We start from the raw sequence: 12937 nt of genomic DNA on the forward strand, positions 1-12937 counted from the left end.
CCCAAACTGTAGAAGGAGTAGCGTTTTAAAGGAATTTCACAGAAATTTCTATTTTTAGTAACCATGGCAACACCGTTCGTCGAAATCAAAACCGATGCCCTAAATTATGTATCTTAGTGTAGTCTACTTGTGTGCCAAGTTATACTGAAATCAGACCAAAACTGTAGGAGGAGTAGTGTTTTGAAAAATTGTTTACAGACAGACGGACAGACAGACAGACAGACAGACGGACGGACGACGGACACCTTACTATCGCATAAGCTCTTCTGGTCTCTAACCAGTAGAGCTAAAAAAGAATGACCTTAAGACCATGACGTTTTCAACAAAAAACTATTTTTCTTTCATTACTTTCCCCCCCTACGTTTAAGCTCAGTTACTTTTTATTTGGGCCTACTGTTCTGTGGGCTAGTGCTTCAATTTTTTTAATTGCACACCCCTGTATCTGGCCCGATTTCACCTTGTATAAAATGACCTTAATACTCACAAGGTGTCAATTTGTTTTCTGTGAAATCATTCAAATAATTCCTATGTTAATTACTATTAAAAAAATGCTAGTGAAAGTTCAATATTGCTAGTAAAAATAAAATCCACTAGACAAAATTTGCTAGTGGTCAAAAAAGTTAATTTCAATACCTGGTTCCCGTTTAGAATTGAAAATACCATAATTCCGTCAAAAATCAGAGAAGCAGAACGAAATGCAAAACTTAATCTATAACTCATCAAGGAAAAGTCACATACCAAAAATCAGCTCAATATCTGCAAGCGTTTAGAAAAAAGTTGTGGAAAACCCTGAAAAATTAAAAAGGTCATAATTCCGTCAAAAATCATTGAAGCGGAATGTAATTCAAACTTGATCTGTCACTCATCAAGATACACTCACATACCAAAAATCAGCTCAATATATGCAAGCGTTTAGAAGAAAAGTGCGGAAAACCAAGTGGGACAGACTGACAGACAGACAGAGGGACAGACGGAGAGACAGACAGACTCAGAGGAAACCTATAGTCCCCTCCGGTTTCACCGGTAGGGGACTAATAACAACTTAGCAGTGTTTGAAATAACTGTGCCCGACTGCCCAAGACACACAAATTTTGCCGCTGGCTAACAGATTTTCGCGTATGAACATCTGGCTGGACTTGTTCCAATTTTCCATTAATTATAATCCATTAATTTGATTAATCTCTCCCAAATAAACTAAAGGTATTGGTAGCAAAATGTTACAAGCAAAAAGGTAGAATTTGTCAGCCTATAGTTTGGAGAACGAAGTTTTGATGATCTGACCCCCTTCATATTATTGCAAAAAACAAATTAATAAAAGACAATTATTTTCTCGAGCTAGTTGATTTTTGGCAGGGCTGACTAGATGTCAGCCCTGCATGTATAGCTAAATTTTCGGTGAGTTTCAAACACTGAACATCATGAACATAGAAATATAAATTAGCTAAATGTTAAAACAATACATCATTATTTGAGAAAACCACTGTTGCTTAAATTAGAAATATAAGATTGCTATACACTTATTAAAGTAAACAAATCTGACATCAGAATGTGGGAAATTTAATGTACATTTACCACATTCACAAAAGTTTTTAAATCTACATTTGACAAGGGTTGCTATATCTACAACATTAAATGCATAATACAAAACGTAATTATTATTATTCAACTTATTGCTGTCTGCTTGATCTAAACACGCTCAACATGCAGTTTCCAGTCTTATTTTACGTTCATCATGTTCATGTAGTTCCACACGTGATGACAACAAAGATATTGATGTGGAAATGAAAGGTCAGACAAATTTAAGCATTATTTATGAGAATATTTTAGACAAAGGTCCGATAATTTACAAATTACTTTGCTTTTGAGATCTGTGAACGAATATTCTTCAATTTTTTCACATCACATTCACCTGTTCACAATACAGGTACTTTGGTCTTGGTTTATAAATATGTATGTACCTTATTGATATGTAAAAAAGAAAAGGTATGCAGGCTCCGTAATGGCGTCTGCTCAACTCGCTTGTTTACATGGCTCGTTCTTTGAAAATAACACTGCACCTACCAATCTTTTCGTTTATGTGCCCGGAACCAAGTGCAAATACTAAAATTCTATTTAAAACGACAAATTGCGGCCATTCAGACACATCGAAATTCTAGAGGCGTTCTGGGAAATTTAAATATAACTTGAATTATCCCAGAATTATTTTTAGTTTTCTCGGAATGCCTCTAGAATTTTGAAGTGTCTGAATGGCCGGAATTTGTTGATTTGAATCCGGTTTTAGTATCTGTACTTAGTTCCGGGCATGTTAGCGAAAAGTTTGAAAATGCGTTTAAAAATCACGTTTTAAGAATTATATGCAACATGTGAGGGGTTTTACAGTAAGTAATCAATGTTCCGAGATATGGCCGGTGCAGAAAGATCAAATAACAAGCCATGTAAACAAGCAAGTTGAGCAGACGCCATTACGGAGCCTGCATACCTTTACTTTTTTTTTAACATATCGATAAGGTGAGTATGCATACATATTTATCAGGTCTGGCACAATCTCTTGATTTAGCTATAAAGCTTGATTTAGCTATATAGCTTTATTAAGCTATTCAGAATAGCTTGATTTAGCTATTTTACCACACTTTTTTCTTAAATGTGTTATTTTCTCAGCATGCACAAAAAGTCGCACCTTGGTGCAGTGATAATATTCAACCTTGAACTCTTCTGAAAATAATGCATGTAAAAATCACTTATCAAATTGTGTCTCCTTAAGAGACTTTGTACTCAAAGTTCTAAAAGTTTTGGGGCTATATAAAGCAATTGATACAGTTACTTCTTCATTGAAATTATAAAAGAGGCCAATTATGTTCAACAAGATAATTGATTGGTAATAATTCAGTACAATGAGAAGCAATGATACTTATCCACGCCTCAACGCACACAAGGTAGTGTACAGTTACTCAAACAATGGAAATTCATCTTTTGCTTAAAAGTATTCAAATGCTCTAATGTTAGAACTATCTTTGATTTCAGTTGTTGTTTTGATAGCCCATAGTACATATAGGAATAATCACATACTTGCGACTTTCTGTCTCTTTCTTACAAAAAACATTTTTCTGAAAAACTGCACATAAATAGCTTGATCAAGCTATTTTAAATAGCTTAATAAAGCTATATAGCTTTTTCAAGCTATATAGCTAAATCAAGAGATTGTGCTGGACCTGTTTATGAACCAAAACCAAAGTACCTGTGGTTCACAGTACTGCATTTTATACCATGTTTACGTATTTAAGGGCACTTAATGAAAAATGCACAACTCAATGCATACGATGCATAAAACACAACTTTACCTCATCATTTGTATGGACCCTTCTCAGTGTTGGCTTCAACGATCAGCAAATCAATGTGTTGACGCCGAGTGCTTTCACTCGCAGAAGGATAAAACGTACGCTCAACTAGGACCTTAGGTCACCGGCTCAGTTCACAACTATCAAACCTGTTTACTCCGCGACAAAATGTAGTGCATTGCAACCGTAAAGTGAAAATAGAATAAATCGCAGTACTGTGAAGCCTTTACAGTGTAAAACAACAAACAGAAAATCTATTTTTGTCAAAGGAATAATCATCTGATATGAGGAAAGATACAGGGGGGAGCAACATTGACTGCAATATATTATAAAATATGTTATACAGCAATGGATTACGTAGGGTGACCTGTGGTCTCCCTAATGATATTATTATTCCATGTAAGGCAACAGTATCTATTTAACACAGTACCTAACCTCTGATCTCCTTATCAATATATATTGGTAGGCGACCTCCTGTCTCTGCATTCGCAGATCTAACAGGCAGGGGGAGGATGTACACTGTAGGTCTTGCCCCCCCCCCACCCCCACCCCGCTCGGACTCTTCACTGATCCTTAAAGATAATGGAATAATTATTTGGTAATAAATTATATTAGGTGTCCTTTGGTCTCCCTTTTGAGGTCATACCTCAATAGGCGACCTTATCAGTTTAACACTCTAGTAAACCTCTTGTTAACATTAATCTTACAGAGTAGATGTATGGCCAGTCTTGCAAGGATGGAGGCTGAAGTTCTCCTCCCCTTTCCCTGGAATTTACACTTACCAAATTCATAAACGAATCAAAATTACTAGTATATTTTCCAAAATAATAAACTTAAAAAACATGGACCCATTGTCAATTGCTTGTGGGATACATATACTGTATATGAAGGAAAAGTTGTCTAATTTCATCCCCCATCCAATTACATAAATTTAGAGAATTAATTTGGAGAAATTGTGAAATTGTTTGCTTGTAAAAAAAATCAGGGTCTCAATTTTTGTTTGGAGTGAATTTGAAAAATAATTCTTCACATGCCACATTTTTTAAATTGTCTTCTTATAACTTCAAGTGACCTCATGTTTTCCTAATAATGAACAATATAAGATTACCTCTGGTCTACTGATTCATATACCACTTCGTCTGACCTCTGATATCCTTATTGGTGTACAATATAAGACAAACTCATGTTTCCATATTCTTTATGTGGGGCGCAGAGGAAACATAAAGTTTATATGAATAGAGAGACCATAGGTCCCCTTATATTGTACATCATTAGGAGGACCAAAGATCACATTCTATTGTACATCAAAGGAAAGACAAGAGGTCCCCTTATATCCTACATCTATAGGGAGACCAGAGGTCCCCTTATATCCTACATCTTTAGGGAGACCAGAGGACACCTTGTATTGTACATCAATAGAAAAAGCAGGTATCATTTGTACATCAACAGGGAGACCAAAGGTCCCCTTATATCCTACATCAATAGGGAGACCAGAGGACACTTTATATATTACATCAATAGGGAGACCAGAGGTACCCTATATCCTACATCAACAGGGAGACCAGAAGACACCTTATATTGTACATCAAAAGGGAGACCAGAGATCTCTTATATTGTACATCAATAGGGAGACCAAAGATCCCCTTATATCCTACACCAGAGGACACCTTGTATTGTACATCAATAGAGAAAGCAGGGATCATTTGTACATCAACAGGGAGACCAAAGGTCCCCTTATATCCTACATCAGTAGGGAGACCAAAGGTTACCTTATATTTAACATCAATAGGGAGACCAGAGGTCACCTTATATTGTACGTTAGTAGAGAGAGCAGAAGTCACATTATATTGTTCATGAATACGGAGACCTGGGATCCCCTTATTTTATTAATCATTGGGCTTACCATATTTCATATAAAAGTGTTTATAAATACGGAGACCAGATCGCATCTTATGTTGTACATTATTCAAGATACCAGAGGTCACATAACGTTGTGTATGAATATGAAGACCAGAGGACACCCTATATTGTTCATCTTTTGCAGACCACTGATCACATAAGGCTGTGTATAACATGAATACGTAGACCAGAGGTCCCCATATGGTGTTCTTCATTAGGGTGACCAGAGGTCCCCTTATATTGTACATCAATAGGGAGACCAGAGGTCACCTTATATTGTACATCAATAGGGAGACAAGAGGTCACTTATTTTGTACATCAATAGGGAGACTAGAGGTCACCTTTTATTGTACATAAATACGGAGGCCAGAGGACACCTTATATTGTAAAGAATTAGGGAGACCAGAGGTAACTTATTTTGTACATCGATAGGGAGACCAGAGGACACCTTATATTGTACATAATTAGGGGGACCAGAGGTCATCTTATATTGTACATCAATAGGGAGACCATAGGACACTGTATATAGTACATAATTAGGGAGACCAGAGGTAACTTATTTTGTACATCAATAGGGAGACCAGAGGTCACCTTATACATCAATAGGGAGACAAGAGGTCACTTATTTTGTACATCAATAGGGAGACTAGAGGTCACCTTATATTGTACATAAATACGGAGACCAGAGGACACCTTATATTGTAAGGAATTAGGGAGACCAGAGGTAACTTATTTTGTACATCGATAGGGAGACCAGAGGACACCTTATATTGTACATAATTAAGGGGACCAGAGGTCACCTTATATTGTACATCAATAGGGAGACCAGAGGACACTGTATATTGTACATAATTAGGGAGACCAGAGGTAACTTATTTTGTACATCAATAGGGAGACCAGAGGTCACCTTATATTGTACATCAATAGGAACACCAAAGGTTCCCTTATATCCTACATCATTAGGGAGACCAGAGATCCCCTTATATCTTACATCTCTAGGGAGACCAGAGGACACCTTATATTTAACATCATTAGGGAGACCAGAAGTCCCAATATATCCTACATCAGTAGGGAGACCAGAAGACACCTTATATTGTACATCAATAGGGAAACCAGAGATCACTTATATTGTACATCAATAGGGAGACCAAAGGTCCCCTTATATCCTACATCAGTAGGGAGACCAGAGGACACCTTATATTGTACATCAGTTGGGAAACCAGAGGACACCTTATATTTGACATCAATAGGGAGACCAGAGGTCACCTTATATTGTACATTAGTAGGCAGACCACAGGTCCCTTTATATCCTACATCAGCAGGGAGACCAGAAGACACCTTATATTGTACATCAGCAGGGAAACCAGAGATCACTTATATTATACATCAATAGAGAGACCAAAGGTCCTTATCTTCATTAGTTGGGAGACCAGAGGATAGCTTATATTGTACATCAATATGGAAACCAGAGGACATCTATTTTACATCAATAGGGAGACCAGAAGACACCTTATATTGTACATTAGTAGGGAGACCAGAAGTCACATTATATTGTACATGAATACGGAGACCTGGGGTCCACTTATTTTGTTAATCATTGGGGAGACCATATTTTACATAAAAGTGTTAATGAATACGGAGACCAGAGGTCACCTTATGGTGTACATTATTCAGAAACCAGAGGTCACATAAAGTAGTGTATGAATATGAAGACCAGAGAACATCTTATATTGTTCATCATTTGCAGACCACTGATCACATAAGGCTGTGTATAATATGAATATGGAGACCAGAGGTCCCCATATGGTGTACTTCATTAGGGTGACCAGAGGTCCCCTTATATTGTACTTCCTTGGGAGACCAGAAGTCACCTTTTTTTCTTTATTTATTGCAAACAAACAATAACATACATAACATATAAACAGTATACAATATGACAATTTTGATTAAAGATTACAGTTGAAGAAAGAAATACATGTATTTTAATGATTTAAACAAAGAAAATAACAATTAATAATTTCTACAAACCTTTTTAAACAGTTTTTGAATTTGTACATTATCATAAGACAATTCTGAAATATATTGATATGTATTTAATCCAGATTTAACAAAATTATTCAAAGAATCTCTGGTACAATGTGAATTCGTAAGTCTACACTTCATCTTATATTTGAAAATTTTCAGTGCAATGAAAGAAAATAATATATTCATGCCCATAAGTTAAAAAAAAAAGAAATAAATATTTACCAGAAGTCACCTTATATTTTACATTAATAGGGAAATAAAAGGTCACCTAATATTGTACATCAATAGGGAGACTAGGGGTCACCTTATATTGTACATCAATAGGGAGACTAGAGATCACTTACATTGTACATAAATACGGAGACCAGAGGACACCTAATATTGTACATCAATAGGGAGACCAGAGGTCACCTTATGTTGTATATCAGTAGGCTTATGTTGTACTTCATTGTGGAGACCAAAGGTTACCTTATGTTGATCATTAGAGATACCAGAGGTCACATAGAGTTTATACAAATGCCAAGACCAGAGGTCCTCTTGTGTAAAACATAATTAGGGAGACAATGCAGAGGTCACGTAAAGTTGTGAATGAATACGGAGACCAGAGGCCTCCATATATTGTTCATTACAGTGTTATAGGGAGACCAGATATCACAAAAAGTTTATATGGATGCAGAGATCAGGCTTCTACGATACTAGACTCTGTTTAACTAAAAGACAACTCGAAAACAAAATAAAGGCAATAATTATGGAAATAAGCTTCTGAACATTTAATCATGTGAAGAAAAAAATACTTCTTTCACTCCATAATTTCTCATATCTTACATAAACAAAGATTGCAACAGTTCTTTTATATCATAACACAAATAAAGATTATGAAATATGTGGAGATAACGAACAGTTTTCGAGCTCAAAACTCCATTAAACATTACAAAATAGGAGCGGAGCAAACACGGACCTCCTAAATATCAGAGGTGGGATCAGGTGCCATGGAGGAGTGAGCATCCCATGCCGACCGGTCACACCCGCCGTGTGCTCCTTATCATGTTCGGGAAAATACGGAAAAATCCGTGGACAACTCAGTGTGTGAATAATGGGCTAACAATCAGTTTGAAAAAGGTCAGTCAGCATTTGACTTAATTGCCAACAAGGTCATTGTATCGACCATAGAACTTACGAAATGATAACTTTAAACGAGACTACTGATATTCTTGCTTCATCAACTTCTTTGTCAATAACTTACCTCGTTTTAAAAATTGTTCATACGTAGAACATGCTCTTCCGTATTGCATCAACCGAGAGATATCATTATGGAGACCAGAGATCAACTTATAAAGTACATTAATAGGGAAACAAGATGTTCAATATAAAGTAATCTCTGGTCTCCCTATTCATGTACAATATAAAATATTAGGTGATCTCTGGTCTCTCTAATTATGTACAAAATAAGGTGTCCACTGGTCTCCCTATTGATGTACAATATAAGTTGACCTCTGGTCTCCCTAATTATGTACAATATACAGTGTCCTCCGGTCTCCCTATTAATGTACAATATAAGGTGACCTCTGGTCCCCCTTAATTATGTACAATATAAGGTGACCTCTGGTCTCCCTATCGATGTACAAAATAAGTTACCTGTGGTCTCCCTAATTCTTTACAATATAAGGTGTCCTCTGGTCTCCGTATTTATGTACAATATAAGGTGAACTCTAGTCTCCCTATTGATGTATATAATAAGGTGACCTCTTGTCTCCCTCTTGATGTACAATATACAATATAAGGTGACCTCTTGTCTCCCTATTGATGTACAATATAAGGTGACCTCTGGTCTCTCTTATTATGTACAATATAGGGTGTCCTCTGGTCTCCCTTATTATGTGCAATATACGGTGACCTCTGGTCTTCCAATTGATTAAGAATATAGAGGTCTCCATATTAATTACAATATAAGGTGTCCTATGGTCTCTATATTGATGTACAAAATAAGTGACCTCTGGTCACCCTATTGATATACAATATAAGGTGACCTCTAGTCTCCCTATTGATGTACAATATAAGGTGACCACTGGTCTCCCTATTGTTGTTCAAAATGAATTACCTCTGGTTTCCCTATTGATGTATAAAATAAGTGACCTCTGGTCTCCCTGATTCTGTACAATATAAGGTGTCCTATGGTCTCTATATTGATGTACAAAATAAGTGACCTCTGGTCACCCTATTGATATACAATATAAGGTGACCTCTGGTCTCCCTAAATATGTACAATATAAGGTGACCCCTGGTCTCCCTATTGATATACAATAAATGGTGATCTCTGGTCTTCCTAATAATGTAAACTATAAGTTGAATACTGGTCTCCCTATTGATGTACAATATAAGGAGTCCTTTGATCTCCGTATTGATGTACATTATAAGGTAACCTCTGGTCTCCCTAATTATGTACAATATAAGGTGTCTTATTGTTTCCGTATTGATGTACAATATAAGATGGCCTCTGGTCTCCGTTTTGATGTGCAATAGAAGGTGACCTCTGGTCTCCCTAATTATGTATAATATAAGGTTACCACTGGTCTCCCTATTGATGTACTATAAAAGGTTACCTCTGGTCTCTCTATTGATGTACAATATAAGGTGGCCTCTGGTCTCCGTTTTGATGTGCAATAGAAGGTGACCTCTGGTCTCCTTATTGATGTACAACATAAGGTGACCTCTAGTCCCCGTTTTGATATGAAACATTAGTTTACCACTAGTCTCCACATTGGTGGTATCTGGTGACTGTTTTGCACACTCTTGTCTCCTTACTGATATACAATACCTGATGACCTCCGGTCTCTGCATTGATATGACACATTATTTTATCATTCCATATGCAAGATATTGCTCAAAGCAGGCTTGTGACAATAAATTTGATGTGACCAGGGATGATCCCTCCCATGCATCTGATCCTATCTCAGGAATTTAGGAATCTGTGTTTTATATTCTGTTTTCAAATTCCTTTGTTAATAGGATTTTTGAGATCAATCTCTGTTTGGTATCTCAACCTTTTTATTTGAATTTGTAGTTGAAAATCAGTTAATTTGAAAACAAATTCAGGATATTAAAACTAAATTTGGACTTAATTTTATTCTCATTTAAAGTTCTTAAAGCCTGTGGATTTTCCTTTTTCTATAGGAACAGATGTAAGATAGGATAAATTATAGAGTGAAAGAAATATTTTCATTCTTTTTGCCTTTATTTTTTTCCGTTGTCTTTTAGTTAAGCAAAGTTAAGTATCGTAGATGACTAATGATAATACTGAACCATTGTCCTAAATTGAACACTTTAGGTCTATGACTGAAGAATGAAGAAAAAGTCTCAATTTCCCTGTGTGTAATTTTTAACACAGTAACAAAGACATTGGTTCTCAAACTGCTGATAATAATACATGTATTGTTTGATAAAGTTAACCAGTGAAACATTTGTGGAAGGGGGGGGGGGACGTCCGACACCGAACCTTAATTATGACATCAACTTGTTGTCATGTTTTAATGTTTAAAACCATACCTTCACGTCTCTGTTAATCTATTAGAAAGATCTATATAAAGTTATTAATATAATTGTATTGGAGTAAGACAGAGAAAACTGTTTTTTAATAAAAATTCAATCAAAATATAGGGTGACCTGAGGTCACCATATTGATACAGATGAATTTACTTTTGTGCCTTTAATGCCTGAAGAGTTCATATAATGTTTTATTACTACGCAAAATGACGAACTATTTGCGGGTGACCCGAGGTCCTAGTTGAGCGTACGTTTTATCCTCCTGCCTTTCACTCCGGATGTAGAATTAATGAGAAATTGAACGTCGATCCCGATTGAAATGGGAATAAGTATTTCCATCTAATATATTGAGAAGAAATGGAGTTAAAAAAGAAAATAAATAATATATAATTTTTCAACATCTGTAGCTCTAGACGTAATTAAGGAAGAGAGATTGTCACATTCTATAAACTTTTACTAGTAACATTTGTCATATATGACAAGGTTTTGTTTTACTTTATGAAAAAAATAGTTGTGTATAAATGTTAGCCAGGACCCTATAATGTAGATTAATCGTAACACCCCCTGTGACGGTACATATTGTCGTTTTGTACATATTGTCAATACAATATGTACCTACCCTCACTGCACATATTGTCGTCCATCGGTACATATTGCAATTGTCGCCGGCGACAAAATGTACCGAGACGAGCCTTTTTTTCCTCCTGCATAACACTGGCATAATGGACGACAAAATGTACAGTCACGCATCGGCACATTTTGTCGTCGGCGACAATATGTACTGTGAACATTTGCACATATTGTCGACGGTATATTGTGTTAAAAATTAATTACTAAGGTCGAAGTCAGCAAGAGAGAGAGAGAGAGAGAGAGAGAGAGAGAGAGAGAGAGAGAGAGAGAGAGAGAGAGAAATACAGAGACAGACAGACAGACAGACAGACAAAAGGATTTATAGACATTCAGATATACATGTCTGAGGAAACAAGTTGAATTTATTTAGCATTACCCGCAATACTGTAGGAAGAAAAAGTTTTGGTCAGGAAATTGTGTCCAGGATTAATGTACACCACTATTATATGCCAAGGTACCATAATTCTTGATATATCTGATAAATCTACTTTTCTTTTATTATCGTTATATATACTAGGAGATCGAATGTTAATTTTTTGTGCAGTATTAATAAATTATCTAGAAAATATTTTGCGTTATTCTTACAAATATGCCGATATAATTCGGGTTGTGGTCAACATTTTAGCTCACCTGAGCTAAAAGTTCTAATGAGCTTTTCTGATCACATTTTGTCTGTCGAACATCCGACAACCCTCTGTAAACTTTTCACATTTTCAGCTTCTTCTCATAAGCTACTGGCCAATTTCAACCAAACTTGCCATAAAGCATCCTTGGATAAAGAGGATTCAATTTTGTTCAAATGATGTACCTACTTCAAGGGAAGATACGATACGGTAATTAAGACTTAATGAAAATTTAGTGGCATTTTTATAAATCTTTTTGAGAACCACTGTGCCAGAAAAGTTAAATGTGACGTGAAAGCTTAATTATAAAGTGTAGATTGAATTTTATTCAGACCATGGCCCCCGGGGGAAGGATGGGGCTACAATAGATGATCGAAGTTTTACATAGAAATGTATAGGAAAAAATATTTCAAAATCTTCTTTTCAAGAACTATACTGGACCAGAAGAATTGATATTTATGTGAAAGTTTCATTACATAGTGTAAATTCAAGATTGTTTAAATCATTAGTCCCTGCAGAGGTAGGGTGGGGCCACAGTGGTCGATCAGAGTTTTACACAGGAATGTATACAGAAAGTATTTCAAAATCTTTTAAGAACAAGAAGCCAATGATTAGTGATGACTATATGGAAGCATCCTAGAGTAGTGCAGATTCAAGTTTCTTCAAATCATGCATGTTTTCCGGGGCTAGGCTGGGGACACAATGGGCGAGCAAAGTTGTTCATAAGAATGTATAGAAAAATTCTTTAAAATATTTCCTTTTCAAGAACAGCAAACTAATGATTCACCACCGAAAGAGTCCATAATTGTATGATATTTATATTGAAGCATTGTCATGTATTGTCTTGTGACATGCATGTGCGGATGGACGACAATATGTGCAATG

At 36.0% G+C, this 12937-nt stretch overlaps 1 long non-coding RNA gene across 1 annotated transcript in view; it reads left to right on the forward strand.

The window, feature by feature from the left end:
• Nucleotides 1-12937, forward strand: part of LOC133189359 (uncharacterized) — a 201871-nt gene that overhangs the window by 16676 nt on the left and 172258 nt on the right. The window lies entirely within an intron of this gene.

Source organism: Saccostrea echinata, unplaced genomic scaffold (genome assembly GCF_033153115.1).
Source record: "Saccostrea echinata isolate AGI-Se365-2 ecotype Australia unplaced genomic scaffold, CSIRO_AGI_Sech_v1 ptg000017l, whole genome shotgun sequence".
NCBI classification, from domain to species: Eukaryota; Metazoa; Mollusca; class Bivalvia; order Ostreida; family Ostreidae; genus Saccostrea; species Saccostrea echinata.